General features: G+C 42.5%; 1 long non-coding RNA gene across 2 annotated transcripts in view; it reads right to left on the bottom strand.

Annotated features, from left to right (window-relative positions):
• LOC306916029 overlaps positions 1 to 25,983 on the bottom strand; it is a 333,469-nt gene that overhangs the window by 63,927 nt on the left and 243,559 nt on the right. The window contains exon 1 of one of the 2 annotated variants that reach the window (XR_013788917.1): positions 12,931 to 13,028. The exons of the other annotated variant lie outside the window; for it this stretch is intronic. This is a non-coding gene — a long non-coding RNA (uncharacterized lncRNA). Of the gene's footprint in view, positions 1 to 12,930; positions 13,029 to 25,983 lie in introns of those variants that run through there. 2 annotated transcript variants of the gene reach the window in all.

The following is a 25,983-nucleotide window of genomic DNA, read 5'->3' as shown; positions in this document are numbered from 1 at the left end:
ATTTTTGGTCAAAACAACATTTCTTTGACGGCACAGAGCCGACGATGTGGAGCCCTCCAGTGCCCCGGTATAGATCCATCTTATAAACAAGGCCTGTCCAGGACTAGGTTTAACCTAGGGAGCTAAAAAGCTACATTTCCAGACTTCCGGAAGTCTGGAAATGTGGCTTTTCAAAATAAGAGCTCAACTGGGAAAAATGCTGGCGTGAGTCATAATGTATCAATAAATGCTAGCGCTGTAAGTAGAAATCCCACAACATTTAAATACTATTAAAGAAATAAATCAACTCTGATTGTGCTGTTTACTTTCTATGTAGTTTACATTTAAGCCTTGTATGTGTAATGGAGACCAATGTTCCTTTGACTAATTAGTAATTCTCCTCACCTGGGCAACCTCACCAGGGTAGTTAATGAGGTGAGTAGTTTGGTCAGAGTCACTTCAGTTCAAGCCAGCACACTGTCAAGAGCTCACTCACTGCATGTTGAGTTAACCCTTTCTCTCAGGCCTTGGACAGGATAAGTCTGTAAGTTTGTGTAAACTTTATGGCTCTTAAAGCATATCTTAGCTCTTAAAACAATATGCTTGTAAGTTCGTTTGATCATTTCTAAAATGTTTTGTAATTTGATTAATTGAATGCAATTAGTACAGTGAGTACATGTTCTTTTTGTAAGCTTGCGTGATGCATAAAAATGACTAATGTTTTGGTTTATGATTGTACTGTATTTGACACAAATGTCTGTGTTTTCTGTTTTTCTGTATTGCAGTTTTACAAATTTCAGTTATCACCAGTAAAGAACCTAAACCAAGTCACTGCTTTTTGGAGCTTTATTGGGAACTTTGTTAGCTGTCTGCCAAGCCATACAGACTGTACACCAAACGTATAGTAAGGGCAGGACACTGATCAACTCTGTCCTATGCTTATTCTCTCAGAGAGAGAGAGACAGAGGTACATGGAGAGAGAGAGTTAAAGACAAACAGGCAGACGGAGAGAGGGAGAGTTCCGCTTGGCCTCCTTGGGGTATTTAAAAAGCGCTGACAGTCAGTCCTGGAGCTGCATGCAGGTCTCCAGATGCTAATTCCCAGAGAACAGTCAAAGCGTGCTGCAGTCAAGCCCAAGAGAACGCTAGCTGTGTTCAGCCTGATGACTGATGCGTGTTGGCAGCGTGTGTCCCGCTGTACGCGCGCGTAAGTCGACAGTATACCTGACAACTTAAACTACTGACGTTTTCTAGCTGTCTAAGGATAATTTTAAAGACAAATTTAAGTTATTTTCAAGGGATGAACTGGGATGACCCGCATGCTGCATAATAGCGTGTCTAAACGGGAGTGAAAGAATTTGCCGGAAGTAGGAAACTAAATTAAAGATTTGTTCTCCCATAACATACGGTCAATTTAGATCTTTGATTGCATGCAGACCTATAACTGTCACAGTCTGTCTGTCCACAGACCGTGTCCCCACTTCAGCCACTCCCACTTTCCTTTCCTTCTCTCAGTCTCTGCCACACACCTGCTCACACTCTCTCATCAGCCCATCTGTGCCATGCCCCTTTCACACCTGAGGACATTTCCCCAATCAACCCACCTCCTATAAGACTGGACTCATTTCACACACTCACTGTCAGGTTATACATTGTCAACCTTGTGTTTGGTCTCGCTTGTTCTTGGACTTGCATTTGTTGGACTGCTGTTCTTCTGCCTGCTTATCTTCCCTGTAAGTGTTGTGTTTTGGACCGCTGTTCTCCTGCCTGGAACTTGCTGTAAGATTTACCTTTTGTGTTATTAAATGCTTAAATCTATACTTGTCTACTGTGGCTTTGCATTTGGGTTCAATCTAAACCTCACTCCTGACAATAACCACAAAAACATTTAGTGTTTTCTCTCATTGTTCTCGACGACACTGTAATGAGGGAAACCTTAAAGTCTTACGAGGATAAATAAAGGTTTGAATGAATGAATGAATGACATTCTTTGAAAATTAAACGAGTGTTTTGAATGGTCGAAAAAGATAGTTTCCGACCTGGAGAAGTACATACGACGCTAGTCTCTGCATTAGGTCGTATCCATGCCTTTTATTTAGGTCCTTGCAGATTGGACGCGTTCTTCGTTGCTAAACGCTGCTAAAAATCCGTAAAACGCAGCAGTGTGCAGGGACCTTTTCTCCTCTGGGAACGAGGCTAGATGACCCCATATAGGATTGATTTTAAAATTATTTTACTTGTTTATAAAGCTCTCAATGGTCTCGCACCTTCCTACCTACATGACTGCCTGCCTAAATATGTCCCAAAATATGTTCAAATATGTTCCACTGCTGGCCTGCTCGCTTTGCCTAAAAGCAGCGTTTTGCTTCTACGGGCCGGCGGCGTGGAACAAACTCCCACTGTACCTTCGTCAGGCAGCCTCTGTAGCCATTTTTAAAGCGCAGCTCAAGACTCACTTCTACACTCTTGCTTTTAATTGATCTTTTAATTTTTTCGTTATTCTTGTCCTCACTGTATTGCATTAGTGCTCTTGTTTTTTTTAATGTTTATGCCTTGCTTTTCTTTCTTTTTTTTCTCCATTGCTCTGTAAAGCACTTTGAGCTGCATTTCATGTCATGAAAGGTGCTTACAAATAAAGTTGTATTATTATTATTATTATTATTATTATATACTGTACTGTATATAATAGCCATAGTTAGGGCATGAGTTTAGGGCAGATACCACATGGGATGAAATTGCGTGACGATTCCCCGAGACTCAAATGACTCGCATGCATTTGGAATTGCTTTACTTCCTACTCGGGGTGGCTGCCTGCTGTGTGAATCTGGCCACATGGCCCCCCCAAGTTAACCATTTAGCTCAGAAAAAGGTATTTGTGTATACTGTAGGAATTGGACCTCATGCTGCTAATCCCAAGCAGCTGACGGCGTTGGTGTTTTTTAATATGTTTTCCATTCATTTCTCCCAGGAATCCATTAATTGTCAATTCTATAAGCTTATAAGCCTGCCCACGAGCCCGCCCTGCAAGAACAAATAAGACCAGACACTCGAAAGCATGAGGGATTGACACTAACTCATTAGCTCGTTGCCTTCCATAACCATTCTTCATTGCCAGATACACCTAGATTTACGAGCTTGACGATTATCATTTTCATCAAAACGCACACGTTATACTTATAGTTAATGAATGCAGTCTAGAGGTGTTGTTTTATTAAAATCCAAATGAGATGCGACACATTGTAAGTTTGTAGATCTGCTATGTGTGTGTGTGTGTGTGTGTGTGTGTGTGTGTGTGTGTGTGTGTGTGTGTGTGTGTGTGTGTGTGTGTGTGTGTGTGTGTGTGTGTGTGTGTGTGTGTGTGTGTGTGTGTGTGTGTGTGTGTGTGTGTGTGTGTGTGCCTAGTTGCTTGTTTTGGTATACCTGGCCGCTTGTTTCTCTCGCTAAATCTGGCAACACTGCCTTCTGCCCAGTGGTGTAACGTAACTAAGTACATTTACTCAAGTACTATTATTTTACTTTTACTCCACTACAATTTATTTGAAAACGTTAGTTACTACTTACTAGTTACTTTGTAGATTTTGATTAAAAAACACACTTAACACTTCAACCCTACATTTCGGCCATTTGAAAATATCCAATCTACAAGCTCACACAATGCGTTAACGATGCGACTCATTGTGAGCTTTTAGATCTATTTTCAAAAGATGTTTATGCATAAAAAATAGGAGATTCTGCACAATGAGTACTTTCTACTTTTTATACTTTAAGTACATTTTGACGCCACTTTTGTACTTTTACTCACAGACTTTTATCTATATTGCAATATTTAGACTTGTACTACTTTTACCATTAAGGACAGGAATCCCTTTTTGTAAACTACACCTTTCAGGACGGGAACCCCTTTTGGGGTAGTTGATAATATGTACACTATATAGCAACATAATCTTTTGTCATTTCTTTTTGTAATAAATATGAAGGTTTTCAGAAAACGTAGATCAGGATTTAGAAGGCGTTTTTTTAGAATCGGCCTCATCAGGGACGAATAGTTTTCATAATCCTCATGGGAGCCCGTGTAGCCTACAAGGGACAGGCAACGCGGTCCACCCCCCACCACCCCCCGCCCCGGACAGTGAGGAAAACAGACGTGTTAAGGTGCCAGGTTAGAGCGGCGCGATTACATACAAAGTCAATGCAAGACGAGAATTGCGCGAACGGGCACGACCTGATGCGGCACAAACGGGACGAACCGAGGCGAATATATATTCAGGTCCAATTCCTCATGGGGGCCGAGATCCCTGGTCCAATTCCTCATGGGGGCCCTGGCCCCCTGGCCCCCACAGACTCTACGTCACTGGGCCTCATGCAGTCCTATTAAGTCAAAAATGACGAAGGTTTTCCACCACTGCATCTGCCACAGAGTGTCACACCCTGGAAAGGGGTAGAGCAACCCATCCCGGCCTTGTCCAAAAAATAAGAAAAAATAAGTGATATTTGAATTAAGTGAAATCACTGAATATACAACCCATTTTGGACAGAACTTTTTGGACTAAAAAAATAAAGGCTTCTAAATCCTGAAATTTTTTCTGAAAAACCCATGTTTCTATGTCAGCGGTGCTCAACCTTTTTCATGTCAAGGACCCCCAGAATTATCTCTATTGGGCCTCGGACCCTCATCTCAAAATATGTAGTTCCCAATATTTTAGTTAAAATTTTTCGCTCTGAAATATATATTCAAATATCTGCGCCACATTTTCACGACTTTTCAAAAATAGCAGACCTACAAGCTCGTAGCGCGCCACTCGGTGGCGCGCTACGAGCTTGTAGATCTGCTATTTTCCAATAGCTAAAGTATAACATAATGCTTTAAAACAACAAAAGGGTTCCCGCTCCAAAATTGGTTAAATGACCACTTCACCAATGTTCTAATGGCTCCTCATCACTAATGCTCATTATAAGATGACACCATTTCTGTCTTCCTTGTGAGAAGTCCTCTGTGAGATGTCCGTCCTCTGAGACTAGTAAAGGCAGATGCTGAACTTCAAACTACTTAGAAGGCGTTTTTTTAGAATTACCTCATGCAGTCCTATTAAGTCAAAAATTACGAGAAGGTTTTCCACGTACTGCATCTGCCACTGAGAGTGTCACACCCTGGAACTGGGTAGAGCAACCCATCCCGGCCTTGGCAGATTGGATAATCGCGGAGGCCTCGGAGAGTTGAGTGCGTGGGACACACACTGCTTTTTTTTTTTTCGCGCTACGGTTAAAGATTATAATCACCCAGAGAGGCGGTGAAAGCCATGGTGGGAGAGAAGCAGTAAGAACTTTACTTTTAAAAACCAAAAACGAAATAAAAAAAACTCCCACTGCTTTTACAGTGCCACTAATCTCCACTACCGTAATCTACGTTAGGGCAGTAATGCAATAAACAAAAGGTACACTACTCTTCAATGGAGTTTTCTTTACCCCATGTATATCATATATCGCCCATATATATATATATATATATATATATATATATATATATATATATATATATATATATATATGGGTGAGAAGGGGGACATCGTCACATTCTCTTCTGGCCTCTCCTGAAAAGCGGATCCGTAAGGAGTCTTAAGGACACCTAAGGCTCGATTTACATTTTGTTGCACTTACAAGTACAATAACAAAGCACGCCTGTAGATAGGCTATTTCTGGTGTGCGACACCCACACGCAACTACGTATGTATATATCAGGATTACGGGAGCATGTTTACACTTTCAGAGTTGAACTAACTCTCTGGATTTAGCTGTGTAGTGTAGCCGCCACCTGTGGCAAGACACACTGAAACTCCTGACGCACGCACGCACACACAGGTCGCACGCGTATACGCACGACACCAAGCATGGCGACTTATACGCGATGGCTCTACAGAACATCTGCATGTTCCCGCTGACAATAGCCCTGCTTATCTGCATAAACATTGTGGCTTGTTTTTTTTTTTTTGTTTCCCTGTAAAACTAACTCTAATTACATCGGCGCATGTTTGGAATAATGGAGATTAACCCATTTTGGGCGGGAACCCCTTTTAGTGTTTAAAGCATTGCGTTATGCTTTAGCTATTGAAAAATAGCAGATCTACAAGCTCATAGCGCGCCACCGAGTGGCGCGCTATGAACTTGTAGGTCTGCTATTTTTGAAAAGTTGTGAAAATGTGGTGCAAATCTTTGAATATATATTTCAGAGCGAACATTTTTAACTAAAATATTTGCTTCTGGGGGGTCCCTGGAACAACATATTTTGAGATGAGGGTCCGTGGCCCAATAGAGGGGGCTAATTCCGGGGGTCCTTGACATGAAAAAGGGTTGAGCACCACTGACATGGAAACATGGGTTTTTCAGAAAACCATTAGGATTCAGAAGCCTTTCCTTTAATCGACATCAGTCCAAAATGAGTTAAAAAGAAATGGCAGAGAGAAATTCCTTGGTGGCCTTTTAGCTCCCTGCATGCGTGGGGGATTATTGCATTGTTTGTTTGGCCATAACCGTCTGGCCCTCGTCTAATAAACAGACAAACAAGATTCAGGCGGAAATGTAGGGTTTCTTTCAGGACAAAGTGATCACATCAGATAGCGGTCCCTCACCAGTGCCACCACCCAGTAGGCTACATCTGATCTGAAATGTAGGGTTTCTTTCAGGACAAAGTGATCACATCAGATAGCGGTCCCTCACCAGTGCCACCACCCAGTAGGCTACATCTGATCTGAAATGTAGGGTTTCTTTCAGGACAAAGTGATCACATCAGATAGCGGTCCCTCACCAGTGCCACCAGTGACCACCCAGTACATCTGCACTGTCCTACCTAAAGGAGCATTCAGTGATTTGGGTGATTTGGAGAAAAAAAACAGTCCGCCATGGTAACAAGATGTGCACATGCACACGCTCTACAGTGGGGGAAGTACAACAGGCCAACAGCAGGTGCACCAAGGCCCGCCCCACTCGATCATGATTGGAGGAAGGCCCCTCTCATCCTGATTGGATGAAGGCTTTGCCACCCAAAGCCCAAACCGAAACTAGGGTTTTTTGACTCCAGGGGCTCACTGGGGACAGGGAGGAACTCCTTATATGGTCAGCACACTTTATAGTAGGGAGGATTATCAAAAAAATAAGAAAAAATAAGTGATATTTGAATTAAGTGAAATCACTGAATATACCTTTAACCCATTTTGGACTGAGAACTTTTTGGACTAAAAAAAAAGGCTTCTAAATCCTGACATTTTTTCTGAAAAACCCATGTTTCTATTTCAGTGGTACTCAACCTTTTTCATGTCAAGGACCCCCAGAATTATCTCTATTGGGCCTCGGACCCTCATCTCAAAATATGTAGTTCCAGGGACCCCCCGGAACCCAATATTTTTGTTAAAAATATATATATTTGAAATATATATTCAAATATCTGCGCCACATTTTCACGACTTTTCAAAAATAGCAGACCTACAAGCTCGTAGCGCGCCACTCGGTGGCGCGCTATGAGCTTGTAGATCTGCTCTTTCCCAATAGCTAAAGTATAACTTAATGCTTTAAAACACCAAAAGGGGTTCCCGCTCCAAAATTGGTTAAATGACCACTTCACCAATGTTCTAATGGCTCCTCCTCACTAATGCTCAATATAAGATGACACCATTTCTGTCTTCCTTGTGAGAAGTCCTTTGTGAGACGTCCGTCCTCTGAGACTAGTAAAGGCAGATGCTGAACTTCAAACTACAAATGGAACCAAAATAATACATATTATTTGTCCACCGCAAACAACAGACCCGTACGTCGCATTCTGAATCATAATCTGCAGCCCAAATCGATGGAAATCTCTTTTCCGTTGAGCTGACAACCGAGGGCCAACAATGCCTCCGTAAGAGATTCCCTGTCAGTCTGTCTCTCCCTCAGTCTGTGACTCCACACTGGCCACTCCCATATCCCATTCCAGCACACCAGTTCCATTTACACACCTGTCTTCAACCACCTCATCAGCCCAGCAGTGAACACTTCTCCAATCAACCTGCTCCCTATAAAACTGGACTCAGTGCAAACACTCACTGGCCACATTTACATGCAGACATTCATTCGGAATGAATGGATTCATTCCAGTCATGAGAATAAAAATGCTCATATAAACACCTCAATTGGAATAGAATATCCCATTCCGAATGAATTTTCATTCGGGTCTGGAGGGGTGGTATATACCGTTTGAATCGGTATAGATCACCATATAAACACTTTATTCCGAATGCTACTGGGAGTTTGGAATACATGTATTAGTTTACACATGTCTGCCCTTAGTAGACTATAGTGCTTTATGCCCATGTGTCCAATCAGGGATGGCCATTTGGAGACATTTATGTGCTATTTATTTTATCAGATAATAGCTGTTAGTATTTGTCGTTTTTTCATTTCTTAAGGGATAACGGTTATGGGTAATTGGCCATCTCTGTAGTCCAAAGTTATATTCCGAATGAATGCTTTGGTCATGTAAACAATTGAGGAATAGGAATACTTGTATTCAGGTTCCATGTAAACAGTTGGGTATGAATCTCTGTTCGGAATGAATTCATTCATTCTGAATACATTTTGTGCATGTAACTGAGGCCATGGTCAGTTCATAACCTGGTGTCATTGATGTCCTGCTTGTTTCCTGTTTTGACTACTTTGTCATTTTGCTGTTGCCTGATTCCTGCCTGCATCTTCAGTGTAAGATTTATGCTCACTCTTTATTAAATACTTTATTATTCTACTCTTGTTTGTTGTGACTTTGCAATTGGGTTCAACTCTGTCTGCATCCGTGACATTCCCATCTCTCTCTTACGATGTGTTGACATGGGATCCATGTCTTTCTCTGCAGTGTGCGTGCGTACATTTGTGTGTAAATGTAGACGTGCACGAGTAGGCTACTGCATGCATGAACACACGACCAATAGGACCATGCCGATATACTGTAGGCTACTGTACATCGGCCAGGCTGATGTATAGTTTTTAAAGGGAAACTTCACCCTTTTTGCAAAAAAATATATGTTAATGACGTTTAGAAGATTTAGAACACTTTCCTGGGGTTTTTTATGTGTGTAATATGTGGTTTTAGATATTTTAGATTTTAGCAGTGAGCCCGGTGTCTCTGATGTCATGGACACTTGGCTCACTTTCTTCCTGAACTACATGTTGTCTCGGTAAGACAGCCCTCTCCCTATCCACAAGGAGGAGCAAGTTATGGGAATTGTAGTCCAGGAAATAAGTGAGTCCAGTGTCCATGACATCAGAGACACTGGGCTCACTGCTAAAATCTAAAATATCTAAAACCACATATTACACACCTAAAGACCCCCAGGAATGTGTTCTAAATCTTCTAAACGTCATTAACATATTTTTGTGTCCCTTTAAGCATTTTCAGAAATTTTCCAAAATGGTCAACCTACCAGCTTGTATTCGATCAGCTTTTTTTTCGTTTGAATATAGGCGGTTATAAGTGGTTACCAGTTTGGCAGTTTATCAAAAATGCTTAATTTATTTGTTTGTCGAGTCAAATGGTTTAGAAAATATTACACTTTTGGACAACATGCTGGTCAAAACATGGGTACATGGACTCTCCTAAATCGGGATCGGCCTCAAACATCTGGCATCAGTCGGGGCTCTCTTTATTTCTCCATTATTATGTTTTTCATCGCATTAAAGAAAATCTGTATGGTGTCACTGAAGAGGACGGTGTCGTAAATCCCCTGCCAGGACCTTTATCCTCCTGCCAGGACCTTTATCCCACACAAGCTTGGCATTATCAGCCTGGTGTCCTTCAGGAATCTCCCTTTGTCCCTGCTCCCTGCCTTTTGTCTCCGGTCCCACTCGGCCCCCACCTGTCAGTCCAATAGAATCTGCTCTTGCATCAGGAACGCTGTGACAAGTCTGTCCCGGGGGGGCTCGCTGTGTCTTTGTCACAGTGTCTGTGCATACAAGTGTGTGTTTGTCCACAGCTTTTGTGTGTGCATGGATGGATGTGCGAGCGCATTCGTAACACCGTCGCTGTCGGCCATGTGCTTTTTTTCCTCCCGTAAATGAATGCCCGACTTCATCGTACAATAGTATTGTGCAAAAGGAAGGTCTGTGTGTGGGTTTTATAAATAAGTATCCACTTATGTGATCCACCTTGAGAAACACTAAGTTATTGTTTTTCTTTTTTCTTTCGTTTTTTCATGTCATATGATAGCAGGGAATCATAGCTTCAAATTGACCTTGATTTGTTGTTCAGTTTGACCTACCGGTTTTGGAGATTAGGCTTATATTATAGACTAATGTCTTGCGGAGAAACATCGAGTTGAGAAAACAGGCCTGAAAGGTTCACTTCCGTGGACTCTAACATTACACCTATAGCTCATTGTTTAAGGATTTATTTAATATGTCAATTCCAGCTTGGACATTTATTTCAGAGCTGAGCTTGTTTCTTTTCCATCCAAAATGAGTGCTATTAACTCAGTTTGGATGAAAAATAAATGCAAATCCTGTCACATGTTGTGGTGGAAAACCTTAGCAGAAAATAGGACGATCTGTAAGCTCACAAGGTGATACATTGTGAGCTTAGAGATTTCAACCAAGATATTGAATGTAGAGTGGCAACAAATAATATATATATATTATAGAGACCTGACCTGACGGACTCCAGTCAACCAATATGGTTTACGTGGTTAACTATATGAAAGGTATTCTGTTCCCCATTCCCCGAAAAGTAACAGTTTTTGACATTCAAGCTTTCCACCCGACAGCAACATTATTATGTATGTGTGTAAGCGTGGATGCGTGCGTGCGTGCGTGCGTGCGTGCATTTGTGTGACTGTTTGTTTGTCTGTGTGTTGCCGGGCGGGCCAGAGGCCTTTCTGTAAATCAATTGTTGGTCCCCTAGCGTCCTTTTTATCTGATGATGTTATCAATGCCCCCAACAACAAAAAAATCCGCTGTTTTGTCTGAGATGGCGAGGTGCTCAATAAGGCTGCTCGAACACTCCACTAACGGTAACCTTGGGGACCCGGCAACGTGTGGAAGTGATTACTGGAGCCTGATGTACTGTACCAGTTTGGCCCATACTGTACATTGGCCTGATATTGCATATTTAATTTGTCAGGTTGATAGTCATCATAGTCTTTTGAATAGAATTTTAGTCATAATTTTTTGTTTTACCTTTAGTCTAGTTTTAGTTGACTAAATCCACAGTTGATTTAGTCGACCAAAATGTAGTCGATAAATGTATTTTCGGCGGGACGTGATGTCATTGAAATGGCTGATTTTGGCTGCATGCCAAATATAGCCGATCTACAACCCCACGACGCGTTGTGAGTAACTGTGAGCTTGTAGATCAGCTATATTTTGGGTCTGTAACACCCACAAACATGACGGGCTCCATCTTGCGCCACCCTTATCCCTTATCCCTAAACGTATTTGCCATTTTTTACTATTTTGAAAAACATTTTTAACTAGAACTGCACTCTGTCGAGTGCCTACTAATGGCCTACTAGTGCGCAAGCAGAGCGCGCAAGTACTATATGTCGATCAGTGTCGGGTGGATTAAAGGAAATGCCTCTATGTATATGTATATGTAATTTGTAAATTGATTAGCGGTATACTGTGGTTACTTTGCGCCCCGTTTGATGCGTATGTATCGTAGCAGCATATGACGTCAGGGTATAACTGGTAATACCAGTCTGGTATAACTAGCTCTCAATGATGACGTAATAAAGATGTGGATTAAAGGACCCAATGCCAGGGTGTAATTGGTTTTTGATGGTGACGTAATGACGATATGTTTTAGTGTCGGGAGGATTAAAGGTAATGCCCCTATGTATACATGTATGTAATCTGACACCACTGCCATATCAAGCACAAGTAGTCATTACGTCATACGCTGGCACAGCGCATACACATCAAACATCGCCCTGGACGAAAACTATTACTTGCGCGCTCTGCTTGCACAAGTAAATAGTTCAACTAGCCGATCTACATCGAGACATTGTGAGCTTGTAGATCGGCTATTTGAACTATTTTAAAAGGTTTTTTAAAATAGTAAAAAATGGCAAATTAGTTTAGTCCCCCCCTAACATTTTAGTCTAGTTTTTATTTGTTTTGTTTTGTTTGACTATTTGGTCCTCGCTAATGCTCATTTCGGTACCATAGGTTTGGTCATTTGATTATTGAGAGGTGCTAGCCCCTCCTATATTCAACTATAGTGTAGATTTTTGTCCTAACACAAACATTAAATGCCATTGACAATGACTGGAGAATTTACGTCATTATGTAGATGAAATTCCCATTCACAATGAAGCAATGGATGATCGCTTCACACAGGTGTGATTTAAAAAAAAATCTATTTCTGTATTAATGTGAGACTAATATTGCTTCTCTTATAGCCCACACATTGATAAACACAGCACTACAGTAGAATTACACGTTGTGCACATTCTCGTCTCACTAATTATTATTTTCATTTTATATTTTTTACTATACTTCATTCAGCACTTATTTTACCCCTGAATAAATTACAGCTGGCAGACACAAGCAAACTTTTCACTTTGGCTAATAATAAATCTCCAGTTCAACAAATCTCCAAAGTTCATAACTATTCATAAGTCATTCGTTTAGCATAAAGTCACATTGCCGGGGGGCAAGATATAGTCTACTGTTAAGCTCACCACCGGAAATATAAAGCTGTCAGACACTACAATATCTTTTCACATCCATAAAAAGAAGGAGAATTGTAGTAAAGTATGTGTTGCCTTTTGCACGTCCCTGTCACCACGGATATAGAATAATACTCTCTTGCACTTAAATTATTCACCCAGACACCACATGGAGACAACTGGTGAAAGTTTGATTTGAAAATGAGAGAATTACAGAGAGCTTTGACAAGATGGCTGCAGCACAGGGGGTCCATTGAGGAATGGGGACATACATACAGTTGGGTGCCACCGATATTGTCCCTTATCATTTGACCCATTTAGGCCTGTCCTCAAAATTTTTAAAAATCCTTCTAAATCCTCCAGTTTTCTGAAATAAATATTTTCACGATTTTCCAAAAATAGCAGACCTACAAGTTCATAGCGCGCCACTCGGTGGCGCGCTATGAGCTTGTAGATCTGCTATTTTTCAATAGCTAAATTATAACATAATGTTTAAAACACCAAAAGGGGTTCCGGCCCAAAATGGGTTAACTGTCCTTTTGCGCAGATCACGCAAACCTCAGCAAAAAGAAAAGGACAATATCGATGGCCTCCAACTGTATGTCTTTGGGGGAAATGTTTCGTTTCCACTATACATGCCTCTGCTTTCAACCATATGGGTTTAACCCATTTTGACCTGAGATCAGATTCTAAAAATGTCTTCTACATCCTGACAGTTTTCTGAAAAAAGCTATGTTTCTATGTCAGTCGTTCTTCGATTTTTCAAAAATAGCAGACCTACAAGCTCGTAGCGCGCCACTCGGTGGCGCGCTATGAGCTTGTAGATCTGCTATTTTTCAATAGCTAAAGCATAACATAACCCTAACACCAAAAGGGGTTCCTTCCCAAAAAATGGGTTAAATGGTTAAGAAAATGTCCCGATCCCTTCCACTCTTTCCCCCCCCCCCTTAATTTTAACAAATATAAACATGGACTATTGAAGTCATCATTTTTCTACATGCATGTGTTATACACATTAATTATTACAAGTAAAAAAAAAAAAGACTTCGTAAGTGGTTCTGTGTAAGCTTTATGACATTTCCTGGAATCTTTTCTCTTTTTTTTTTTTTAAATCACACTATGTCAACGACTTGCTAATCCCTTGACTCTCCCCTCATGCATTGAATTAAGATGCCTTCACATAATAAAGGCTTAAACAGAGGCAGCGGATGCTTTTTCCGTCCCCCCCATCATCACACTTCATGGGCAAAGTGTGAGCAGTCTAGCCCCCTCGGGGGGCTTCGGAAATCGAGCTAATGGCGTTAACACATTTTGGGCGGGAACCCCTTTTGGTGTTAGCATTGTGTTATGCTTTAGCTATTGAAAAATAGCAGATCTACAAGCTCATAGCGCGCCACCGAGTGGCGCGCTACGAGCTTGTAGGTCTGCTATTTTTAAAATAAATCGAAGAACGACTGACATAGAAACATAGCTTTTTCAGAAAACTGTCAGGATGTAAGAAGACATTTTTAGAATCTGATCTCAGGCCAAAATGGGTTAAACCAGGGGAATATTATGACAACGTACAGTAGCGCGGCGTCGCAGAGTTTGGTGTGAAATCATATGTGGCAGTCGGTCGAAGTGAGCTAAGCTTCTTCTTCATGACTGCATGGGTTTCTGAGCTGGGGCTGGATGCATCTTCCGCCATGTGACTAACGGGATTAGCGCTTAGCTATAGCACCAGGACTTCATGGTGGGGGTCCGGGCTCCGGAGGACGACGTTCTGGAGTTGCCGCACTCTGCCGCAATGCCAGCACAAACCCCACTCCAAAGTATGAACAAAAGTCGGCTGCATGTTCCCGAACTGGCTGCATGCACGCACGCACGCACACTTGCACGCATTAGGGCATTCACTTCTAGTCATTTTTACTAGTTGGCTAGTTGCCTACTTTACTAGTCGACTAGTTGTTTAACTACCTATTATGTAAAAAATAAAATAAATTCAAAAAATATATATATTTTTTTGAAATAAATATTTGTACATTGAAAAACTGTGCACATGGTGACTATACCTATAATCTACCTGATCTTGAGGCATACAAAATCGGGGAAAAAAAATAAAAATAAAAAATAAACTTTTTTTTTAATCAACTAGTACCAACAAGGTCGACTAGTGGATTTACTAGTCGACTTGTAAACTATTCGACTAGTTGCTTAATGCCCTAGCACGCACGCATGCACGAACACTTGCACACATGCATGCACACGCAAATATGGTACACTGAGAGGGCTCTATGGGTGCAAACCACTTGCACCAGCTCACAATCCGTCGCAACGCGTGACGTGAGATTGTAGATCTGCCATGTTTGCCAAATCAGTCACAAGACACTGAACCCACGTTGCCTCCAACGAGTCGGTCGGTGTGAGCGCGCCACCGTCGGTGTGTGAATGTGGGATGTGAGGACGCTGGCGTCGACTGTCCGCCGCTTCACCTCCCAATGGAATGGAAAAGCGCTATAAAAAGGCCATTCATTTAAAGCTCTCAATGGTCTCGCACCTTCCTACGTACATGACTGCCTGCCTAGATACAGTATGTCCTAAACCTATACCACTATTTTCCCCCCAAATCAGCCTCACGGTGGCGCTATAACAGGCCAATTCCTGTTTTACCTATAACTGCATCGATCTGTATACAACTGTATGTGTCCCTAGAGGCCATGGAAAAACATTTTCCCTGCATCCCTCCACATCTGACGGTTATAGCGCCACCATGAGGCCGATTTCTGCAAAACTGTTGCAAAACATTCTTTATGTTAGTCGCACAGATTTCATCCAAATCTCACGCAAATCGGTACACATGATCTCTGTAGTCATGTGATCAAGACGAGCCTGTTGGATTTCTCAGATTCTACACTGATTAGCTAAGATTGCCTTCCAAAGTTTTCAGGAGTAGCCCGTTTTGTACAAAATGCTGCACATGTCCTGCTCATCCAGAATTCTATCCTCAGAGATGCTATGAGTGATCTGGCTCTGCATTTCCTCAACAAAATTAAGAAAATTGTTGCAAGAAACAAACAAACAAAAGAACATGTTTATATTACTCCTAAACATTTTGCCAAACATCACACACACTCCTATCCTCCTGGTGGAGACCTGTGCCCAGAAGGGCACTTTTTCTAGTTATTATTATTATTATCGTCTAGAAAGGCTACTGGTTTGTTATTGCCTGAAGCTCAAGGTATGTGATGTTTCCCCTGTCTTTCCGTCTTGGCTAAATTTATTAATTTAGCATCACAGTTTTACCTCTTATCCATTATTTTGGTCATTCAAAAATTGCAGATGCACAAACAATTTTTGATATATAAATGGTAAATGGTGCATTTATATAGCGCCTTTATCCAAGGCGCTTTACATAGATTGTGCATCAATTCACCCATTCACACACACATTCATACACCGATGGCGGCAGAAACCATGCAAGGCACTAGCCAGCACATCGGGAGCAATTTGGGGTTCAGTGTCTTGCTCAAGGACACTTCGACACTAACTCTGGGGGAGCCCGGGTTCAAACAGGCAACCTTGCGGTTACGGTTACCTTGCGGTTACCATCCAGCCACTCTACCCCTGAGCCACCGCCGCATATATATATATATATATATATATATATATTCCTTTTTTTGTTACACAGATCTTCTGTTGTGAAAGTAAAGTATACAGACTGTGTTCCACGGCCAACTACATATTAATTTGTGGGTCCTTTGACAGGACAAAAAGATTTGAGAGAGCAGCAAAGCCCATTGTTTTGTCAGCTCCTGAGTGCAGAGTGTGCAACTTGTTCAGTCCTGCAGACTCTTCCAATTACACATGATTGAACCCATGCTTGCAGGATAAAGGACAGGCTTAGGTGAGGTGATTGATTGCCGTGTTTAGGCTATCCCTCGGATCATAAATATGCAGCCAGCTCGCCTGCCCAGTGCAGCATAACCCATTTTGGGGCGGGAAACTCCTTTTGGCATTATGATATGCTTTAGCTATTGAAAAATAGCAGATCTACGAGCTCATAGCGCGCCACCGAGTGGCGCGCTATGAGCTTGTAGATCTGCTATTTTTGAAAAATCGAAGAACGACTGACATAGAAACATAGCTTTTTCAGAAAACTGTCAGGATGTAGAAGACATTTTTAGAATCTGATCTCAGGTCAAAATAGGATAATCAAACCCAAGGCAGGGATGAGTCCCGAAGAAGGACTGTGCAGCTGGAAGGAGAGGAGGAGAGTACCTACACACTCCAAGAGGAAGGGGAGTTCTGTTTGGGGTTGTATTCTTTAGGGAGGACGAGCGAGCGGACTGCTCGCTTTGATGGTCCGGAATACAAACTGCCACTGCACTTGGCCGCAATAGGGCTGCAGCGATCGATTCTTTTCTTAACCCATTTTGACCTGAGATCAGATTCTAAAAAATGTCTTCTACATCCTGACAGTTTTCTGAAAAAGCTATGTTTCTATGTCAGTCGTTCTTCGATTTTTCAAAAATAGCAGACCTACAAGCTCGTAGCGCGCCACTCGGTGGCGCGCTATGAGCTTGTAGATCTGCTATTTTTCAATAGCTAAAGCATAACATAATGCTTACACCAAAAGGGGTTTGATGGTCCGGAATACAAACTGCCACTGCACTTGGCCGCAATAGGGCTGCAGCCATCAATTATTTTCTTAAGAGGTCATTCTGTCTGTGACTTCTTTGTACGATTGAATAATCAAGAAGCACGTTTTTGTTTTTAAATTATTATTATTATTTTACTGTACAAAATACTGTAGATGTGAAGGAAACTTTATACTTTGTCGTGCAAAAAAACCCCCAGCTAAAATAGTCAATCAACAAGCTTAAGACGCGCCGCATCACAACATACTTTGAGCCATTTTCTGTATTTTTGCTACCATATTTAAAAAAAGGAAATACGGGAGACAAGATACAAATAATACATAATTTCTTGAATCGATTAGCTGGACTAGTTTGATTAACTGTAAGACAGGATGCTGCTGTTGTTCTGTAGCATGTCATGTAGCATGTCATGTAGCATGTAGCATGTCATGTAGCATGTCATGTAGCATGTCAACGCCTTGTATAACGTGGTTGTGTGGCAAAGCCCCTTTTATCACTGACTGACCCGACGCAACGTGATATGTAAGGGATAATATCTGGCTAGGTGGTTATTGTCGGGAGATAATTCACCGTTCACAGTTTAACCACCGAGGCGATGTCTTCTACATCCTGACAGTTTTCTGAAAAAGCTATGTTTCTATATGTCAGTCGTTCTTCGACTTTTCAAAAATAGCAGACCTACAAGCTCGTAGCGCGCCACTTGGTGGCGCGCTATGAGCTTGTAGATCTGCTATTTTTCAATAGCTAAAGCATAACATGATGCTAACACCAAAAGGGGTTCCCGCCCAGAATGGGTTAAACTCCCTGAAGGTGAATTATCTCCCGACAATGACCACCTAGCCAGATATTATCCCACTTATTACATGGCTACCTAACATAAATTAATACATTGACCCAAAACACAACAAAAAAAAGTATTCCATAAGTTCGGGCTGGCTGCGTCTGCAGCTGCAGGGCTGGAGCACTGTCGGAAAACAAGGAAGTGAGTTGATCAAATAGAATCCATTTCCGGGTACAGCTTCGTCTATTTCTCCCTCAAATGTTTTCAAAAACATTTTTGAGAGCAATGTGTGTGTGTGTGTGTGTGTGTTTACATGGCTGTCATTTTGGAAACAGCCGAAAATCAAGCGGGGCGCAGCCGCACAGCTGGTGCTCAGTGGTCTGCTATAGAGCGGAGCGGTCATTATCAAGACATAACTCACCGCTGAATTCACCGATTGACCAATCAGAATAGAGCCTTCAACCAAGCCATGTAATAAGATATTGATATTCTACGACGTGATATGATATTGATATTCTATGATATTGATATTCTTGACAGCCAGCCAGGTGTTTGGAATTTTTTTTGACAAAAACAAAAATAACTCGTCCTTCGTACTCATGCTCTCCACTGGCTCTCCTCGGAATCCACTGGCGTGTCGGCAGCATTCGAGTGTTGTACAAATTGCAGAAACACAGTAATCTGTTGGGCTCCCACTGTTTACAATTGATAATTAGCCAGGCGCCTAATGAACTTGGATTACTCTATTTATCAAACTGAGCGGTGCAGTTGCATAAATAGGTTTTGCTGACTGGCTCAGCCTTTTACAGTACATGACTCACATGAACATGCATTAATTTCTGCTGCGCCCAGGAATTTGTTCCCATGTTTCGCCGATTTGCTGATTAACCGGCGAGTCTGATGCGATTCCTTTTCGGATTGAAAAGTTATCCAACTAGCCAACTAGGTTGGTGCCCAAAGTCCCTGTTCTGAATTGGGGTAAAGATGAATTATTAACCACATAAGCCCTATATACGTTGTTGTGTATTTGTCGAATTGCAAAAAATACATTCTTTTTTTGTGTGTTATTTCTTTTTTATTTGATAAAACCCTTCAGAAACATCCAGTTGGTTATTTGTTGTTTAACACATCTTGTAGGTGGCATAGGCTAACTAAGTACAGAAAACTACAGTACGTGTAACATCTAATGGTTACGGGAGAGAGAAGCCCTTACTCTAGACCTACTTACTTTAAGCCCTATCCTAAACTGTGGGACAAATGGCAACGATAGCCAATCTAGCTTTAATTGCGACAGTAAATCGCAAGGTCGCATTTACTGTGAAAACCTGCATTTCCCGTACGTTCGTTCGTTGCGTCACCCATGCCTCCATGTATGGTCACGTCTTGTGACATGACACCTCGTGACATCACGCCTCCATATATGGTCACGCCTTGTGACATCACGCCCCTATATGGTCACGCCTCGTGACATCACATGAGTCCCTTATAGATCTCCATATATGGTTGTCAGTCCAACCACTGTGGTTGCTGAGACGCGACTCAGACTTGCAAATGAACCAAGTTGGTACAACACATGGATCTCCATATGTGGAGCTGACTATCATCACCTGGATCACGACACTGACCTCATCAAACCCTGGATAGCCATACATGGTTTGACATACAGATCTGAATATATGGAGCCAGTCAGCAACTCTACATCTGACCTCACTGACACCAGATGAATAGTTTAACTCCTGCTTCTCAACTGCACCATATTAAGAAGCTCTGTTGTTTCAGTCTTACTGGTTGTGGAATGGCAAATGTAGCTATTTTTTAGGAACAATAGCAGATCTACAAGCTCACAACGCCACAGAATGGAAGTTCATATGGGTTCAGTGTTGTTGTTCTCACTAGTTTGAGACCATGTATAGAGGCTGCAAGTTCATCTGGGTGTGTCAGGACAAAAAACAAAAAAAAACAGCTAAAAGAGGCAATTTCCCCGGCTTGAAACGTGACCGTGGATCTGCACGATGCACTTGGCTTGGGGGGCGGTTATGTTTATCCCATTTTGGGCGGGAACCCCTTTTGGTGTTAGCATTATGTTATGCTTTAGCTATTGAAAAATAGCAGATCTACAAGCTCATAGCGCGGCACCGAGTGCCGCGCTACGAGCTTGTAGGTCTGCTATTTTTTTTAAATCGAAGAACGACTGACATAGAAACATAGCCTTTTCAGAAAACCGTCAGGATTTAGAAGACATTTTTAGAATCTGATCTCAGGTCAAAATGGGTTATATATCTCCTCATCTTGTCTTGAGAGCACAAGAAAGAACCGTATATAGTGTTGAGGAAACTGAGCCAAGTCTGGCACTTCTCCAGAAGCCCTCTACTATTTGTTGCAGGTTCAAATGCATTTCCACTGTACATGCACGTACCCACGCATACGTACCGCACGCACACACACACACACACACGCACACACGTAGTATATTCACTGTTAACATACACCGTGTCCGCCTGTCCTACAGTTAGGTGCCACCGAGCTTGTCCCTTTCTGTTTAACTGTCCTTTTAGTTTCGCAAATGTCACAAAATTAGTTCCGAAATCAACCAGCAGGTGGAGCAGTTGAGTATATGTTTTTATAGTGCATGAACCCTGCATGGACAAGTAGGCCTATGCCTTAAAATATTATACTTTCTCTCTATAACTAAAATTAAAAAAAACATTAAAGCCAAAACTCCCCGTCCGTCCGTCCGTCCGTCCGTCCGGCATGCAGCCTCTCTGGTTGAAGTGGGAACGTGCCTCCCCGGGAGGAGGAAATGGTGCAGGGCATGCCTCATCGCTTCAGTCTCATCACAATACAAATCATTTGCAGTCGTCTCTGTCGGGCAGAAACCTTGTATATTTCATATTTGTTTTGTTAATGCCCTATTTTGTCATACTATACACTAGTGTCAGGCAAACGCAGCAAAAATATAGCCTATAGCTACTAGCTCACAACTTGTAGATGGGCTATTTTTGCCATGGTTTTTGTAAACATCTAAAGTGGTTCAAGGGTGTTTTTGAGTTGTACGTTTTATACATATTCAAACAATGAAACGTATTAACAAGAGCGTGTGACTAAATAACCCATTCTGGACGGGAACCCCTTTTGGTGTTTTAACTAAGCATTATGTTATACTTTAGCTATTGAAAAATAGCAGATCTACAAGCTCATAGCGCGCCACCGAGTGGCGCGCTACGAGCTTGTAGGTCTGCTATTTTTTGAAAAATCGTGAAAATGCGGCACACATCTTTGAATATATATTCTTTCAGAGCGAACGTTTTTTTTTATTTCGACGTCAGGCCTAAATGGGATATCTACATTGGATCCATTGGAACTGAGAGATAACGGTTTTGCACAAGTGCAGGTTTCCACACAACGGCAACGAAATGCCTCTCATTTCATTAACCCATTTTGACCTGAGATCAGATTCTAAAAATGTCTTCTACATCCTGACAGTTTTCTGAAAAAGCTATGTTTCTATGTCAGTCGTTCTTCGATTTTTCAAAAATAGCAGCGCGCTAAGAGCTTGTAGATCTGCTATTTTTCAATAGCTAAAGCATAACATAATGCTCACACCAAAAGGGGTTCCCGCCCAAAATGGGTTAACATTCCAAACAGCCATCCTGTCCTCTGACACTAATCTCATCCCCCCTCCCCCCCCCCTCCCCCCCCCCCCCCCCACCCAAACTCTCCCCCCCCACCGGCAGCCAGTTCTTTCCGTGCTCGGCACACATATGCATTATGTAAAGTAAATGATATGAGAGATATGCGCAGGGAGTTATTGGAATGCAATTCAGGCAAATCAATTATACATTAAGATTAATAGCCGTGCCTTCAACGTACTGAAACACGGTTGAATAAGTATACCCACCGTCGCGGAGGTTGGTTGCCGATCTACAAGCTGCACAACTCGTCACATTGTGAGTTTCGCGACTAGATTGGCAATCTTCGAATATAGGCAAAACATGTACGTGTTTCAACGGTATAATGGGACCATAGAGTATATAAAAGGATAGAGACTGAACTGGCGAGAAGCTCCGCCCCCCCAGCTATTCATGTCAGTGGAAGTTGCTCAGTGGCGTTTTGAAGCACCCGGGAGACTGCCGGAAGTACCGTCTCAGAACGTCTACTTCCGCATTTGACCACCAAATTTTGGCTGGTCAAATGCGGAAGTGCAACCGAGCGCTCAATGTTAAAGCCCAACTGCACGGGGTTTCCCGGTCATGAATCCACGGGTCCACCTGTAGTCCCTCCTCCTACCACTAGGGCCCAGAGCTTCAACGTTGAATAGCCTCACTGGCCCCTTGAATGGGACCCCCTAGATCTCTTCTCCGCACTCCCTAATATTTGAGTCTGGTTTTTATTTGTTGATGGAAATTGTCAGTATATTTAGTCATAGTTTTAGTCATCATAGTTCATTTTTTATTCTGTATCTAATTTGTATTCGTCAGTGAAAAAAGCTATGGACGAACATTTTTTTCATCATAGTCATTTAGTCAACGAGACCAACAGTGCTACAGCGTTTCCATGATGAGGAAGTCTCAGACCAACTTTAGCACGCTGCTCTTTTCCACTGAGCTAACAAAGGGGGGGGGGGGGGGGGGGCATCACAGAGTAGCTAGCGGCTTTTTACAGAACAAATCCTTCTACCAAAAAGCCTCTGCCAGATTGGATACTATGAGTCATACTCTGTGTGTGTGTGTGTGTGTGTGTGTGTGTGTGTGTGTGTGTGTGTGTGTGTGTGTGTGTGTGTGTGTGTGTGTGTGTGTGTGTGTGTGTGTGTGTGTGTGTGTGTGTGTGTGTGTGTACATGTGTCAGCAAGCGCATGCACAAGGGATGTGGCACAATTCCTCCACCATCCATTTTGAACGGAAGCTCTGTGAATTACAGTGATGCGAGCGCTATTTTCAGCAGCTGAGCTCACCCTCGCGCGCATGCGGGGGTTGGGGGGGGGGGGGGGATTATATACTCTGACAAATATAGACCCTGCAAAGGCTGGATTAACACAACCATTATATAAGATATCACAAGGATGCCTTGAAATTACATTTTTGATGGGCTATTATAATTCATAATCTAAAAAAACATTCAATCAACACCACGATAATATAGTAACTCTGTGCAGCCGCTCCCGGGCATGCTGGAAATGTGACTTTTATCTCAAAAAGTACATGTGAACCCCCGTCAAAGCAGTGGTTCTCAACGTGAGGTCTGGGGACCCGCAGGGGTCCTCCTCGCATGCAGTGGTTATCAGTGGTGGAAAAAGTACTCAATTGTTTTACTTAAAAACGTAAAAGTACCAATACTGCAATTTAGAACTACTTCGTTACAAAGTAAAAGTACGGAATTGAAAATGTACTTGAGTAAAAGTACAAAAGTATCGGCATAAAAATGTACTTAAAGTACTAAAAGTAAAAGTACTCATATTGTTCAAAATGTGTACAAAATCTATTGAAAATAGCAGATCTACAAGCTCACAATGCGTCGCAACGCGACGCATTGTGAGCTTGTAGATCTGCTATTTTCAAATGGCCGAAAAGTACAGGGTTGAAGTGGTTAATGTATGTTTTCTAATCAAAATTAAAATCGCCAAAGTAACTAGTAACTAAAGTTTTCAAATGATTGCAGTTAAGTAAAAGTACAAATTTTGGCTCTGAGATGTAGTGGAGTAAGTACTGGAAATTGGAAATACTCAAGTAAACTACAAATACCTCAAAATTGTACTTAAGTACAGTACTTAAGTAAAAGCACTTAGTTACTTTCCACCACTGGTGGTTATACAGTTTAACCACTGAGACCCTCTAGACTTCATCCACTGGACCGGAGTTGGCTCTCTTTACTTGGACTGCTTTTTGTTTTTAAGTCGAAACCAAATGTCTTTGCCGAAAATAGCCGACCTACAAGCTCACTTTGCGATGCGTTAAGTCCATGTGCCAGTGCCAGTTTGTATCAAGGGTGCTGTCCATGGTGCTGGGGGCACAGGGCTAGGACCTACAGTCCTACACAGTAGGGTGCAGTAGGACCACGGACAGCAACCCACTGTGTAGGTCCTAGCCCTGTGCACGCAGCACCATGGACAGCACCCCACTGTGTAGGTCCTAGCCCTGTGCACCCAGCACCACGGACACAGTAGGGTGCTGTCCGTGGTGCTGGGTGCACAGAGCTATAGGACCTACGCAGTAGGGTGCTGTCCGTGGTGCTGGGTGCACAGGGCTAGGACCTACACAGTGGGGTGCTGTCCATGGTGCTGGGTGCACAGAGCTAGGACCTGTCCTACACAGTGGGGTGCTGTCCGTGGTGCTGGGTGCACAGGGCTATAGGACGTACACAGTGGGGTGCTGTCCGTGGTGCTGGGTGCACAGGATGCGCGTTTGTATAGGGGGTCCGGGGAGTTATGCTTTGCTGTTGCATGAACCGATCAACGTTTCAATGACTAAAATATTTGTATACTATTTAGTATTTACGGTATCTTGGGCTCATTCTTTAGTGTACAGTGTATAGTGTAGTGTTTTTCTTTTCACGAGTACATGCACAAATGAATGGTTGAAATATTAATGGCAGAAGTTATACAGCTATTATTTATAGACCATTCAATTAAAAAAATATATAGTTTCAGAGTTAGTGCCGATTATAGCGGAACATTTGCACCGCGGCCCATAAACGCCGATGTTGTTGTCGTGTTGCCAAATGCATCAAGCCGCCTCTCCTTCATAAATTGTAATTCTGATGCAATGAGCATAAAATCCATAGCAGTCTGCCCGACGAGGCCGCAACAAAAAGGTTGAGTATTGACTTGTGCTTGGCACAGAATGTGAAAGACTGGATCGGCCGCGTGTTTACAACTATAGCATTGACGCCGGCTCATGCTTCAGACGCACGCACAAACTGTCTGCGATTGCGGACTCGATTGAGGAGGAGGACACCCGCTGCTAGTAACAGTCTGCCATGCAGGTTGTGATTGCGCCGGGGCCAGCTTTTTATTATACAGCATATGGTTGGCTATCGTTTTGGGTTTCATCCGTTACCGGTGATAAACCGACGATTAACCCATTTTGGGCGGGAACCCCTTTTGGTGTTTTAAACATTATGTTATAATTTAGCTATTGAAAAATAGCAGATCTACAAGCTCATAGCGCGCCACCGAGTGGCGCGCGACGAGCTTGTAGGTCTGCTATTTTTGAAAAATCGTGAAAATATTTATTTCAGAAAACTGGAGGATTTAGAAGATTTTTTTTTTAATTTCGAGGTCAGGCCTAAATGGGTTAAAACAGGATAAGCTGACGGTAGCCTATGCTGCAGTCGGCAGTGTTATTGTTTGGTAGTGCTGCACGGCCGGTGTGATGCTCTGGCTGTAACCGTCCGCTTTGGAGCGAATTGACAGCTCGGGGGCATAAAGAGGCAACAAAATGAAACACCAAAATCTCTGTTGATATTCATACGGGGACAGAGTTTCGATACTCAACCCTAATGTATGTAGCAAAAACACTCACAAATAGTGGTGCGACTGTATTATCAACCTTGCTGCAGTAAAATCAAGGCAATCAACAGACCAGACTCGGCAATTTAGATGTGCAGGATTGCCCTTTTCTATCCCACAATTGTTGCAACCCATTGTTTTCACCCAGTGTCAATTGTCTAATCCTGGGTAAAAGTATCAATACCATCCCCTCTGCCAACCTGGGGAGAGCGGATTGTGCATTACATTCACCCATTCACACACACACATTCACACACCAATGGCAGAGGAAACCATGCAAGGCACTAACCTGCACACCGGGAGCAATTAGGGGTTCAGCGTCTTACTCAAGGACACTTCGACACTAACTCTGGGGGGAGCCCGGAATCAAACTTGGAACCTCACGGTTTTCCCATCCGGCCGT

Source organism: Electrona antarctica, assembly GCF_951216825.1.
Source record: "Electrona antarctica genome assembly, chromosome: 23".
Taxonomy (NCBI): domain Eukaryota; kingdom Metazoa; phylum Chordata; class Actinopteri; order Myctophiformes; family Myctophidae; genus Electrona; species Electrona antarctica.
Note: the sequence above shows the minus strand (reverse complement) of the source record. Positions and strands in the feature narration are given on the sequence as shown.